Below are 14,190 nucleotides of genomic sequence, written 5' to 3'. Positions count from 1 at the left end.
TGGAAACACGGTCCTAACTATAACTATCTACTGGCGACCGCCAGTAGATGATATATATATATATATATATATATATATATATATATATATATATTTTGCTTTAAGCCTAACACAAACCATAAGAAATTAAATTGACTTTTTTATTTTTATTTCTCCCCTTATTATAATTTTCAGGGAAGATAACTTGAGTGCTCCAAACATCACCATGACCCAGGTTCCAATGGGAGGGAAACCGGAGTAATAGTGACAGACGGGTGACGCCACCGGATTGGAGAAAATACTGCAGCAGCCCAGGATGATGGACAATATCACTGCCGCAGCCCAGAATTTAAGGAAAGTAACTGGAACTGCCACTGCCGTTGGTGAAGCCCAGTGAAAGGTTGCCACTGGACTGGAGTTGCGAGAGTTCAGCACTGTCACAGTCGCTGAAGTCAGGTGAGCATCAAGGAGAGGAAATGATGAAAGACGACAGAGGAGGGAACATAGCCCACCATACGAAGACCGGAAGTTCGTCAGCGTGGCCATCCAGCAAGTACTAGAACGTGAAGAGTTCAGGTGTTTGAAGCAAGGGATTTTATAGCTCATTTGTATGCATGCTGCCACACAGGGAGCAGCAGACACGACATTACACCCCCTTCACAGCCTCTCCCACTGGTTTTGGTTCGCAAGGATAATGTCTGTGGAAGAGACGTAGCAAACAAGTGGCATGAACATGATTTGCAGGTTCCCAAGTGCGATCTTCAACCCCATAGCCTTTCCAATGTATTAAATATTGTAGCTGTTTCTTAACCCTTTGGCAGTCAATAATTGCTACTTCATATTCGAGATTGTCATCAACCTCCACAGGGAGAGGTTGATCAGGTAGTTTTGAAGCCACTGTTACCGGTTTTAGCAGTGAGACATGGAAGACTGGATGTATTTTTGAGGTAGCAGGAAGTTCTAATTTCATTGCCACTGGATTGATCACCTTGTTGATTGGGGAAGGCCCGATAAAGTGAGGTTTAAACTTACATGGCCCCTTCAGTGTAATATTCTTGGTGGACAACCGTACCTTGTCCCCAAAAGCATACATTGGTTCTGCCCGTTTGTGAAGATTGGCTCCGCTTTGTACAAAGCCTTGGCTCTCTCTAAGTTTGTGATAGCTGATTTTTGGATGTTTTGGAGATGTTGTACAAAGTCAGCAGCTGCAGGGACAGGGTTAATCACAGAAGGGGGGATAAGAGGAATCGGGGATGGCATCCACAATTACAATATAATAGGGAATAAGCGATAGAAGAATGAATGCTATTATTTTAAGCAAATTCAGCCATCCAGATCAATGCATCCCAATCTGATATAAAATGCAGAAGATGACAACACAAGTATTGTTCTAAACACTGATTCACTCTCTCAGTTTGACCATCTGTTTGAGGGTGATGGGCACAAGAGTATCGGACATCAATTTGTAACAGTGTTCCTAAGCCTTTCCAAAAATGTGAGACACATTGAGATTCCCTATCAGAGATTATAACAGTGGGAAGCCCATGTATCTTGGCTATATGCTGTGCAAACAACAGAGCTAGTTGTTTGGAAGTAGAAATTGCCCTCAATGGAATAAAATGAGCCATCTTAGTTAACAGATCCACAAGAAACTAAGAGGGTTGTATTCCCTTGCGAGGACTTCGGTAAGTCAGTTATAAAATCCATAGAAATCATGTGACAAGAACTAGGTGGTACAGGTATCATGTTTAATAGACCTACAGAAGCATGATGGGAAGTCTTTCCCTGGGCACACACAGAGCAGGTCTGAATATACTGGTTGGTATATTTAGCCATATTAGCCCACCAAAAATATCTGCGTAAGAGTGTCAGTGAATTTTTTATATCCTGGATGTCCAGAAAGAGGTTGTGCATGACACCATTCTAAGGCTTGCAGTTGTAGTGATCGTGTAGGTATCATCACTCCGCCTTGAATATATAATAGCTTGTCAACCATAGTGCCATTATGTGTTTTTGCTAATAATTTAATGTCTGTGGTCTTCTGGGCCTCTGTAACTGCCTTCATATAATCTTCCTCACAAAGAACAGCACCAATAATATGTTCTCTGGCTATTATAGGAGGAGGTTCACTCACTGTTTCCTCGAACTAGTAAATTAATCGCGATAGGTCATCTGCTTTTCCGTTCTTCCTGCCAGGTTGAAATGGATGGTAAAGTCAAACTCACTAAAATACTATGTCCAACATAGCTGCCTCATTGACAGGGCCTTGGTCGGTTTTAGGAATTGTAAATAATGATGATCTGTTAAAACAGTAACTCTATGTAGTGCCCCTAGTAAGTACTGACGCTATTGCTCAAAGGCCTTTTTAATGGCAAGCAGTTCATTGTACCCAATGGTGTAATTTTGTTCAGCGGGGGTTAATTTATGTGAATAATAGGCTACCGGATGCAATTGCGCAGTACTCAGATTTGCTTGTATAACACTCCTATAACAGCCATCTAAGAGGCATCTACTTCTACAATAATAGGGTAAGAAGGATTAGGATGTCTTCAAGTGGGAGCCTGAGTAAAGGCTTCTTCGGCTACTGTGGTCCATTCAAAAGGAACTCCTTTTCTAAGTAACCGGGTAATGGGAGAAGCTAACTCAGAGAAGTTCTCAATTAAACGCCTATAAACTTTGGCGAAGCCAAGAAAGCTTTGTATTTCTGTAACTGATCATGGTGATTGCCAACGGATTATGGCAACTACTTTCTGAGGGTTTATGCTGATTCCTCGAGGGGACAAAACAAACTCCAAAAAGCACACCTGCGGAGCATTACATTTGACATTTGTCTAATTTACAATATCATTGATTATCCCAGAGTCTCTCAAGCACACTCCTGATGTGTTTGATATGTTCTTTCTCGGAGGAAAAATAAATTAAGATGTGATCAATGTAGGCAATGACATAAGAATACAGCATATCTTTCAGTACTTCATTAATAAAAAACTGTAAGGCAGACATTGTAGTAAGGAATCCCTTAATACGTACATACATTGTTAAGTTAGCATAACCACGTTAGATGTTGGAAAGCCATCTTGCTGCTTTTGCGCACGACACTGCATCTACATGTTATTGTTTAAACAAACTGTTGGCTCGCGCTTTGCCTCACACGAGAGCAATCTGTTGTTACCATCCCGAGCTCTGCGCAGCGACCTTGGTCTGTACATGGTGTAACAAGAACAGTCTGGGTCGTTAGACAATGCATGTTTTCCACTCTAGGTTGATCGACTCACTATTTAGCCATAACATACAGGCAGCTGCGAATACCTGAAAGTTGGTGCTTTTAATATTGCAGACATCATGTTTAATATTCAGACCGAAGACGAGCCTTCCTGCGAGAAGACTTCTGATGCTCCTGTGATGTGATTTCACTAAGCTGATCTTTGAGGTATGGGGTCCCCTGTTCAAGCCTAAGAGACCTTTTATTAGCATAATAATAATATTAGCTTCTTAGTTAAGGGAAGGTGGTAGTATCCACTGTCATTTATAACATGATCACTCCCTTTATATTCTATGGTATTGTAACGATGCTGATGGTTTTAATTATAATCATTTGTCTGCTTGTATTAGCCAAAGTACTGCATCTTAGGACACGTGGTCCATAAAAATAAACTCTTTTTATTTTCACCGTGTCTCTGTTTATTCTTGTTGTGGACTGATGTGAGAATAATATACGAACAGGTATTTCCGATTCCCACCATTCCTGAGAGTACACTGAGTCGCTTGTTCTGGGTTGTCTTTTCATTGGGACCGCCGAGCTAAATCTCGGATAACGAATGGGACACTTATGCTAGCCGGATACTGGGTTCTGGGTTCTGAGGTGAGTTTCTGGTACACCACAATTCACTGAGGTCCTGGGGTTCTACGCATAGTTCTGTGTATAAGCAGAATCCCTGCAACATGGCGCACCTAATGTTTGGTCTATGAGTTGAAACGCCTTAGTAGTGCTTATATTAGTCCACAACACCCTCATTCTTGTTTCCGGATAACAAGTCTGACGGATTTAAACCTACCTATTTCTGTTGATATAGGTTTCTTCAAGCTTGATCATTAAAAAGGTTATTGAACCCTTGTGCTACTGATTACTTGGAGTGTAGCTTGTCCTTATGGCGGTCGATATAGCGGCGCACAGTCGGGCACCTCTAAAACGTCATTTGACGCAGTATGGGGTGCCGGACACTGGTATGAACGTAATCTTTGTGGTAGGAGCCGATGCGGCTCATCCTTATGAGTTGTTTTACTCTTGGGTGACGTTTCCAGCGGTGAGTGAGGACGATAACTCGTTTCATACTTACACTGCCACTGCCGTGCCAGCGAACTATACACCGTATAGGACACAAGAAATACCAATATCTGCTTGGCAGCATCTTATTTGGTTTAATGGCGCCCTTCCCCATGCGGTTATACCGCCGAGAATGGGCCCTTTGTCAATTGCAGGGGCCACTTGGCCGGTACTAGCCGGATATACGCCTCATCCCCGTTACCTAACGGTGTCGGTGGCTGATTTGCGTGTACTGCACACTGCCCTTATTACGGTACATAGGGCTTTAGTGCAGTACGTGTCACGCAATGTGCAGGTGGGGGCACCTGCTGTTGCGGGGCAGCCTACTGACCACCACGCAGTGGTCATTAGTCCTGTTATGGTTAATTCTGTTATGGGCAAGCGCCCCCCAAATAGGGATGATTTCCCTTTTTGGCTTGCTGAAAAGTTTGACCAAATAGAAGCGGTTTACCCGAATACATCTCCTGTGGAGAAACACAGGATCCTTACCATTAGTTTGCCTAAAGACTTGGTCCCCGACATTGATGATTGTGTAAACTGGGGCAAGGTCTTTGCAGCGACGTACTCGCAGTGCTTTGGCACTCCGTCTATGTCGGTACTGCCCTCCGTTATTAAACGTGTTCAAGATAACCACGGTGCGGAGTCTGCAATAGAATTAGGCATGCGGCTCCTCGGACAGTTTGACCTGGTGGCTACCATGATAATGTGTAACCTTAAGGGTGATGCTATGCAATTCCAAGTTCGTAATGAACTGAAGAAAGTAGCTGAAGAGGATAAGCCGCGGGAGTTTGCGAAAATAATCTCGACAGCTTACAAAGATTTAGGTCGTAGCTCTTTGGGAGTTAGACCAGTTGTAAAAACTCCCGAAATTAAGCAGCAAGGTAAGGCAGACGCCTCTGGTAAGGATTACCGTCCAAACTTTCCGAAACAGAGTTGGCGGTCAAAACAACAGGGAAAGCAGCAGCAGAAACAGGGGTCTCGGCCTGCCTCTCCCGTTCAGTCAGGTAGTGAGCGCACTTATGATCTGCGTGATCGTGCTACTATTAAGTCTCCTGATAGATTTCAGGTTTCTGAAGAACGTTCTCCTCGTTCTTCACAGGAAACATCGGCTTCACAGTCCAGTGGCGGAGGCGGTGGCAAAGGTCGGGGTGCTCCACAAACACGTGACCAACCCGACAGACTGAAGGTAAAGGCAAGCAGGACGAATTCGCACGACAAAGACCCCCGTTTCAGAAGAAGAAAGTGGCTGCCCTGACGGCAAGATATGCCTCAGATAGTGTGGACAGAGCTTCGGAACCGGACATGGGCGCTGACGCTACTGGACAGCGCAGCGGAAATTACCATATTCCGTCAAGCTCTGCGTCCATTTCTGGCGGCGACAGCAATGATACATTGGTTACGGTTGAGACAGCTGACACCAGAGTGGCTCCCCCTGACAGACTCTATGAAATAGTCTTACTAATTGAGGGTGACATACAACGTACAATAAAGGGGATTTTTTGGGATAATCTGACTACCACCTGTGATATCCTCCTAGCGGAGGCAGATTGGCCCCCAGCTTTCATTTTAGAAGCTCATAGAGGGGAGGAGGTAATCCTCCCGTCCTTTGCGCACACAGTGCCTAAGGACCGGGCTGAAGTGTACGCTGAGGAGTGGGCACTGGCGCTAGCGCCGGCATTGTATCGTACTCAGGTGGGATGGGGCCGGTTGTCCCCCTGCCATGAGATTCCATTGCGGTCTATGCCCCAGCCACAGCCCCAATATCCTATGCGTCGTGAAGCTAGACCACACGTCGCTGCAAGCCTTGACCAATTGGAATATCAGGGTGTTATTGAAACTTGTGTGTCCCCTATGAATAACCCTTTATTCACTGTGACGAAGCCTGACGGGTCGTACCGTTTAGTTTTGGATTACCGGCACTTAAATTCGCATTGCCGGACCTGCGCGGTACAAAATACTCACAGCTCGGCTCTTGTCGACAGTCTCGTGCGTAAGAGATTTAAAACGACACTTGACATCTCCAATGGCTTTTTTAGCCATAAACTGTCCACACTGAGTAGCCAGTGGACGGCGTTTACTTCAGGCGGCAAACAAAAACAGTTCACAAGATTAGCCATGGGCTATAAAAACATCCCTGGCGTCTTTGCCGCTCGCGTGGTCTCTCTCTTAGAAAGAATAGACCCCGACGCATACTCCTATGTTGACGATATCTACCTCACGGATGATGAGCTGATGCCACATCTGTCTCGAGTCGACAATATTGTTGTGAGTTTTGCGGATTATGGCTACAAATTTGATTTTGCGAAGTCTCACTTCGCGGAATATACAGTGTTGTTTTTGGGCTACGAGCTCAACAATGAAGGTAAGGGATTGGCTCCTCACTTTCTGGAGAAGTGCGCATGCCTGCGTGCTCCTACAACACTGAAAAAATTACAATCTTTGCTGGGCTTTCTGAATTTCGGACGTACGTATATTCCTGATTATGCCCAGCGTATCAAGCCGCTTTACGCCTTGGTACAACCTTCTTTTTCGAAGTCTAGCTGGCAGCTAGAACATTCTGCTATTCTACAGTCTTTACAGGCTGATCTTCTTGCTTCACAATATTTACTGACGCGTGATAACCGCACTAACCTGGTAATAAGAATAGTACCAGGCGCAGTGGGTTTCACGTACTTGACGTTCAATGAGGGCGATACAGTCCCCATTGCGTATAAATCACACTTGTACACCTCTGCTGAGTTGCGTTTTTCCACTGTCGAGAAAGTTCTGACGGCAGTACAGATGGCGATCCTTAAAGAACGCGCACTGTCACAAGGAAAACACATACTGGTTGTAACACCATATCCTGCCCTCGAGGCAGTGACAAAAGCAAGTGTACCAAATTCTAAAGCTTTGTATCCACGGTGGATACAATGGGCCACGACTCTGACATCACCAGATGTCACTTATATCTTTGACGCCTCTTTACAGACTCAGGAGTACTTACAGTATGAATTCGTTCATCCGGCTCCTCTGTCTTTGCGCCCGCTCGAAGAATACCATTGTGTCATATACACTGACGGCTCGGCGCAGCCGGCGATTGGATCAAAGCATGCCTATTCTGCGGCTTGCGCAATTGTCGTGGGTACATTCGTAAATGGTGAATTCCAATCTGATGCCGTGCCTACGCAGTCATTGGGTGATTGTACCGCGCAATTGGCGGAGCTCCGGGCTCTGGTGCTTGCACTGGAGTTTGCTGATCCCCGAGTCACTACTCTTATGGTAAGTGACTCCTTTTATTGTGTCCAGTCCTTCAATGACAATTTACACTTCTGGTCTCAAAACGAATATCGTGATACCAAAGGTAGCACTATTAAGCATAAATTGCTTTTGGTTCGAGTGGCAGACTTTAAAGAACGTCTCCCTCTTGTGAATGTTATTCACACTCTTGGTCACCAACGACTTGGTGTCCATGCTGTCGGTAACAGCTTGGCTGACGAGGCAGCAAAAACAGCAGTGGCAACATACTTAGTGGCAGCAGTTACAAGATCTAAAAGTAAGATTGCTGATGACATCTTGGCAGCTATTGCTGCTACAGAGAAGGGAAGTGATTACCCGAAGGGTTTTCCTTCTCGTTATTTTTATCACTTAAGTCCTGATAACGTCCCGTTAGTGAGGATTAATGACGTTGGTGACAGAATTATTCCCAACGCGGACTGCAGACCATCTCTGATACTAGCAGCACACGAGGGGTTGGCGTCTGCCCACGCCGGCGTGTCCGCTACTGTATCTCTGTTACAACAACGTTACTGGTGGTTCGGTTTATACAAACAAGCATGCGCTTATGTTCTTGATTGTGACATTTGCCAACAGATTAAACCTTCCACTGTTGCGCGCCCACCACAAACACGGTTGTACATATCTAATAAACCATTTGGTTGTGTTTATCTAGATCACTGCGGTCCTTTTTCTTCTGATACTGCGTACAAGTATATCTTGGTTGCAGTGGATTCGTGCACACGTTTTCTTTGGGTATGGCCACAAAGGAGTGCTGATTCACGGACTGTCATCAGGGATTTGCGTGTCTTTGTGGGAACTTTTGCGTGTGGTACCTTCCATTCTGATCAGGGCCCTGCGTTTGCCTCTAAGGCTTACAAGGAGGCTATGAGAAATTTGGGGGTCCAAGTCAAATTTTCGTCCCCCTACCGACCTGAGGGTAATAGTGTGGTGGAGCGAATGAACCGTGACTTAAAGCAATCTTTGACAGCACGAGTTTTAGGCACAGGCCGGAATTGGCTAGCCCACTTGTATAACGTCCAACGTGCAATTAATAATCTCCCTAGAAGGTCTCTGGGTGGGCGGACCCCATACATGATGCTCTTCGGAATCAGAATGTTTGTCCCAGACCTTGATGGTCTAGACATGGCGGCGTCGACCGCACCCTTTGACGTAGATGATCACTGTGCTGTTTTGCAGACCCTACAAGAAGCCAGAGACACTCTATCGAAGGAACACTTGCCCTCCACGTCTGATGCTGAGCTTCAGATTCCGGTAGTCGGCTGGCTACCCCGAGTTGGAGACCTGGTCCGTGAGAAGGTGGAGAACAAGAAGGAGTTCGGCCCCTCTTATCGTGCACCGGTTCCAGTGCTTGGAGTGCAGGGTACAAGAACAGTCATTTTACCTCCACTTCCTGGTCGCAAGGATAACAGTTACATCTCTATTGACAATGTCAAACTTCAGCGAGTGGCCGATACTTCTTAGTATGACTCCAGCAGTTTCATGCCAGACGATGCAAAGAAATTCAGTGTTGGTTCCTGCTTCTACCACCTTGTCTGATGTTGCCATCGAGATGCAGTCAGTTACTGATCCCTTGCTAATACCGCCGGCTGGTGGTCTGCCCGAAGAGACTGAGTATGCTTATCCTACAAATGGTCACTCGCCTGTTTTACAGTCTACGGCGGTTAACCAGTCACGTTTCTCCTTTGACACTAACTCATTGCCTTCTACTTCCCCTTCGAACATTGCTATTTTTGTAAGTTGGTTCAAAAGACATTTTTTGATTCCCCCTTGGACATACATTTGGCTGGTGCTTATAAGTATTTTTTTGTTTATGTCCCTTGGATTTGTAATAGTATTTTTCCGTCTGGTAAATGGCCACTATCTCAAAGAGAGATCTACAATTAGACTTATCAATGGAACTTTGGCCCCCCACTCCTCGTCCCACATCATGAAAAGCGACCAGACTTTTGTGAATATTACTGCCTGGCCCGTTTTGGATGGAATTGCGTGGGATGCTGTTAAATTCCAAATTCATGGTCCTACTGAGGTCATCAATGTACCTAATGTATTTTGTGTTTCTATGGGTGATGTGGTTAAGCAGAACATTCGTTCTGATGATTGGGATGTTCATGCCATTGAAGCACTGTTTTCTGATTTGAAATATTATGCCGCTTTTGATGCAGAAGATTTATATGAAAATGCGGCTAACTATGCAGAACAGTATTGTTTTCAGCATTATGGCAATCACTTCCTGCATAAAGCGAATACATTTCGGAATTTTGTAAATTTTACCCAATGGGAACACTGTCCCACCCCATCTTTAGGCAGTTCACCTACATTGGTTGATAAGTATACTTATTTTACTGATTTCAGTGTTTCCAGCCCAACATCTTTTTATTTTAAAGTGATGTCTGAGTCTGCCTCGAAGGTTAGACTGACACACACCAAATTACTATATTCTAAGTCCTTTATGGATGAGTTGTCAATCAAAGGTTATGATCTGTGGAAGGCTACTATTGATCTTAAATCGGTTTGGGGTTCCAAACCGTGGCAGGTTCAGGGAACTGAAGCTTTACAACGTGCCTGTCTTGTACCAAATCATATGTTGTTTTTAAATTCAACCATCTTCCAGACCACCTGTTTCGGATTGGCCACTTCTAAAAAACTAAATTTCCCTTCTGTTCCAGATCTGGGCGCTTACCCAAATTGGGATAACCAAACAGATCTGTCCCTTCCTGCTTTTCAGTTATTAGTCTCTAATGCATCTTTCAATATTTCAAAATTTAGTAGTGAAGGATGGTTGATTTGGCAAAGCAGTTCAGATGCCTGTCAACGTAGTTTTCTAGGTCTGAAACCGGGGTATACGCGCAGCGCGTAGACCCTCGGTTTGAGTCCTCTCATACAGTAACTACCTACTCCGTAGGGAAATTATGTCAATCCTGGCTGCGACATTCCACCTTGGCATCTGTCAAAGTTCATTTATCAAAATTACATGACAAAATAGATTTGAATGATTTTGTTAAAGGTCCTGTGGGTGGCAGATCCAAGAGGTGGGCGTATGCTATTTACAACGAAGTATGGAAATTGTCGCAAATTGAGGCGGCTTCAAGATTGAGGGCCATTTATCAAGCAAATATGGAAAAGGTCTTGGCCGTTATAGATAACAGCATTAACACACTTTCTTCCAGAATTTATACATTAGACAATATTGTTTCTTCAATTGTAGATATTGTACATGATGATGTGTCTGTATTGTATCATGGTCAAAACCAGTTGCGTTCTGTTATGCAGTTTGCATGGACATTACAAACGTTAAAGGCAGGAAAGGTCCCCTGGGACTATCTGAATACTACATCATTATTCCTTCCCTTTAACCTTACTGTTAAGCAGCAATTCATGTCCATGAAAGATGCTACATATTCATTGTTACACATTGAAAAATTGGAGCCGTTACCTTTCTCTGTGGCGGAATTAAATTCAGCCGTGTTGTTGGTACATGGGTTGATCACGCTCCCTTTCGCGCTTTTTAAGTTTACGTCATGCATGAAGCACTATGCTCTGGGTAGATATGAACAGTTGGGTACCGCGTTCCTACATGAGGTTTGGTCTCTCCCTTTTACGTATAGATGTACAAGAGACGGTAAAGAGGTTTACCTGAAAGGTGAGGAGTGCACCTCGACACCTGATCATTCTGTAGTATGTAGGCACATTCAGTTACACGGTGCATGCAATGTACACGCCCCAAATTTGCCCTGCGTCCTCAGAGGTATCCCAGTGCCAGTGATTACACCATCTTTCACGCTGCTTGCAAACGGTAGTTATTTAATTTTGAATAATGAAGCTTGCTGCGGGATGTTAGTGGGAATCCCATATATAGTAACTGTGTCGCAGAGAGTAGTCTGCTGCAATAATGTTCTATTTCCACCCCCGCATGGGCGGCTGGATGTTTCCACCTGGCCTTCGATTCCGACCTTGAAAGCAGAGTTCAACAAGATGAGCAGAATAAGAGCTCTATTGTCCCAAAAGGAGGTGCCATTGACTTCCTCCTGAGAAACATTTGTCCTTCACGTGGCAAATACGCGCACTGAGGTACAGGCGCTTCTGAATACTGACCTCCCCCTGCATTTTGGGGCTTTGATCCAAACAATCTTCAATGCCTCGTCCACAACTGGCCTGGCTCGTTTTTTTAAACTTGTAGGCTCAGGCCTCGTGACCTCCTTCCAAACTATTTTTGGTGTGATTCCGGCATTTTTTCATTCTATTTTTTCGAGCGTCTTTGGCGGTGTCCCGCTGATTCTGGCGCTGGTGGCAGGTGTGCTACTTTTACTTTTCATACTACGAAATGGCTGCACTTTCTGTGCCTCACGACAACCTGTCTCGTCTGCATCTTCTTCGTGACAGGATGCTTGAATATTATGGTACCCTGCCATTGGTGACTTTGAGCCTGGCATATGGATTATCCTTCCGGTATTCCTACTTTACCTGCGTGCAACCTGTCTTTCACTGCCTAGATTGTCCCTTTGAATGGCCTCTGGATTTGTGCTTAACCAACACGGTGTCTCCGGTGCCGGATTATGATCGACTGATGAGTCCCTTAGTGTCTCACGAGTTTGCCTGTTCTGGTGTTCGGATTATGGCCTGTGGTGCGGCGCATGGTATCCTGGGTAATTGGGACATCGCAAGGGCTGCCTATGACTTCTTGGATATGAGTTATCTGGAGGAACACGTCGGTTGCCCTCTGATGGTGCTAGAGGCTCCGCTTATTGAAGAACATGTCTGTTCCTTTTCTTTGCTTAACTGGATAGCTGAATCTTTTAGTGGCCGTGCCAACGATTTTCTGTTGGAAGCTGTTGCTACGTATGCTGCATACACGTTCATGGATTGAGTGAACTGTCATCCACTATGTTTTTTCTACCATGTCTTGGACATTACCTGTGACTTTGGATTGCTGGCTAAAGCAGCATTTTTCATTTTTTTTCCCCTTTTCCTTTTTGAGGTTTTTTTTTTTTGCTTTTCTTTTTTCTTTTTCGAACTTTCTCTGAACCGATACTTGGTTTCAATTTGAATACGCCTTGTTCTGCTCTGTCGAATTTGAACTCTGCGTTCTCTCATTTCTTTCCTACTGGTTAGTGCTTCGATCAAGGGGGCATGTAGTAAGGAATCCCTTAAAACGTACATACATTGTTAAGTTAGCATAACCTCGTTAGATGTTGGAAAGCCATCTTGCTGCTTTTGCGCACGACACTGCATCTACATGTTATTGTTTAAACAAACTGCTGGCTCGCACTTTGCCTCACACGAGAGCAATCTGTTGTTACCATCCCGAGCTCTGCGCAGCGACCTTGGTCTGTACATGGTGTAACAAGAACAGTCTGGGTCGTTAGACAATGCATGTTTTCCACTCTAGGTTGATCGACTCACTATTTAGCCATAACATACAGGCAGCTGCGAATACCTGAAAGTTGGTGCTTTTAATATTGCAGACATCATGTTTAATATTCAGACCGAAGACGAGCCTTCCTGCGAGAAGACTTCTGATGCTCCTGTGATGTGATTTCACTAAGCTGATCTTTGAGGTATGGGGTCCCCTGTTCAAGCCTAAGAGACCTTTTATTAGCATAATAATAATATTAGCTTCTTAGTTAAGGGAAGGTGGTAGTATCCACTGTCATTTATAACATGATCACTCCCTTTATATTCTATGGTATTGTAACGATGCTGATGGTTTTAATTATAATCATTTGTCTGCTTGTATTAGCCAAACTACTGCATCTTAGGACACGTGGTCTATAAAAATAAACTCTGTTTATTTTCACCGTGTCTCTGTTTATTCTTGTTGTGGACTGATGTGAGAATAATATACGAACAGGTATTTCCGATTCCCACCATTCCTGAGAGTACACTGAGTCGCTTGTTCTGGGTTGTCTTTTCATTGGGACCGCCGAGCTAAATCTCGGATAACGAATGGGACACTTATGCTAGCCGGATACTGGGTTCTGGGTTCTGAGGTGAGTTTCTGGTACACCACAATTCACTGAGGTCCTGGGGTTCTACGCATAGTTCTGTGTATAAGCAGAATCCCTGCAACAACATGGCATTACATAAACCAAAGGGCATTAGCAGGTATTCGTACAGACTGTACTTGGCACAAAATGCTGTTTTCCATTCATCTCCATCTTTAACCCTAACTAGATGGTACGCTCCTCGCAAATCCAATTTCGTGAAGATTGTGACATGTTTAACTTGATGCAATAAAGAAGGAATGAAAGGTAGCGCTTACCTGTTTTTTATGGTGACATCATTGAGAGCTCTATTATCTACACTACAACGGAGACCCCCTTCACATTTTGAAATCAAAAACAAGGGCGAAGATGCAGGTGATCGGGAAGGACAGATGAATCCAATCCACAACATTTCATTAGGATATTCACACAGGTATATGTTTTCTTTCTCAGTTAGTGCATAAATTCTGCTGCTTGGTATACGAGTTCCTGTTATTAAATCAATTCTACAGTCGTATGCTCTATATGGTGGGAGTGTGAGAGCTTTTTCTTTATGATAAACACTTAGTAAGTCTTGATAACAAAAGGGCAAGTCAGGGATTGTATTGGCATTGACTGCCGCCACTG

Source organism: Triturus cristatus, chromosome 7, assembly GCF_964204655.1.
Source record: "Triturus cristatus chromosome 7, aTriCri1.1, whole genome shotgun sequence".
In the NCBI taxonomy this organism is placed as follows: Eukaryota; Metazoa; Chordata; class Amphibia; order Caudata; family Salamandridae; genus Triturus; species Triturus cristatus.
The sequence above is the reverse complement of the archived record's forward strand: the minus strand, read 5'-3'. Positions refer to the sequence as shown.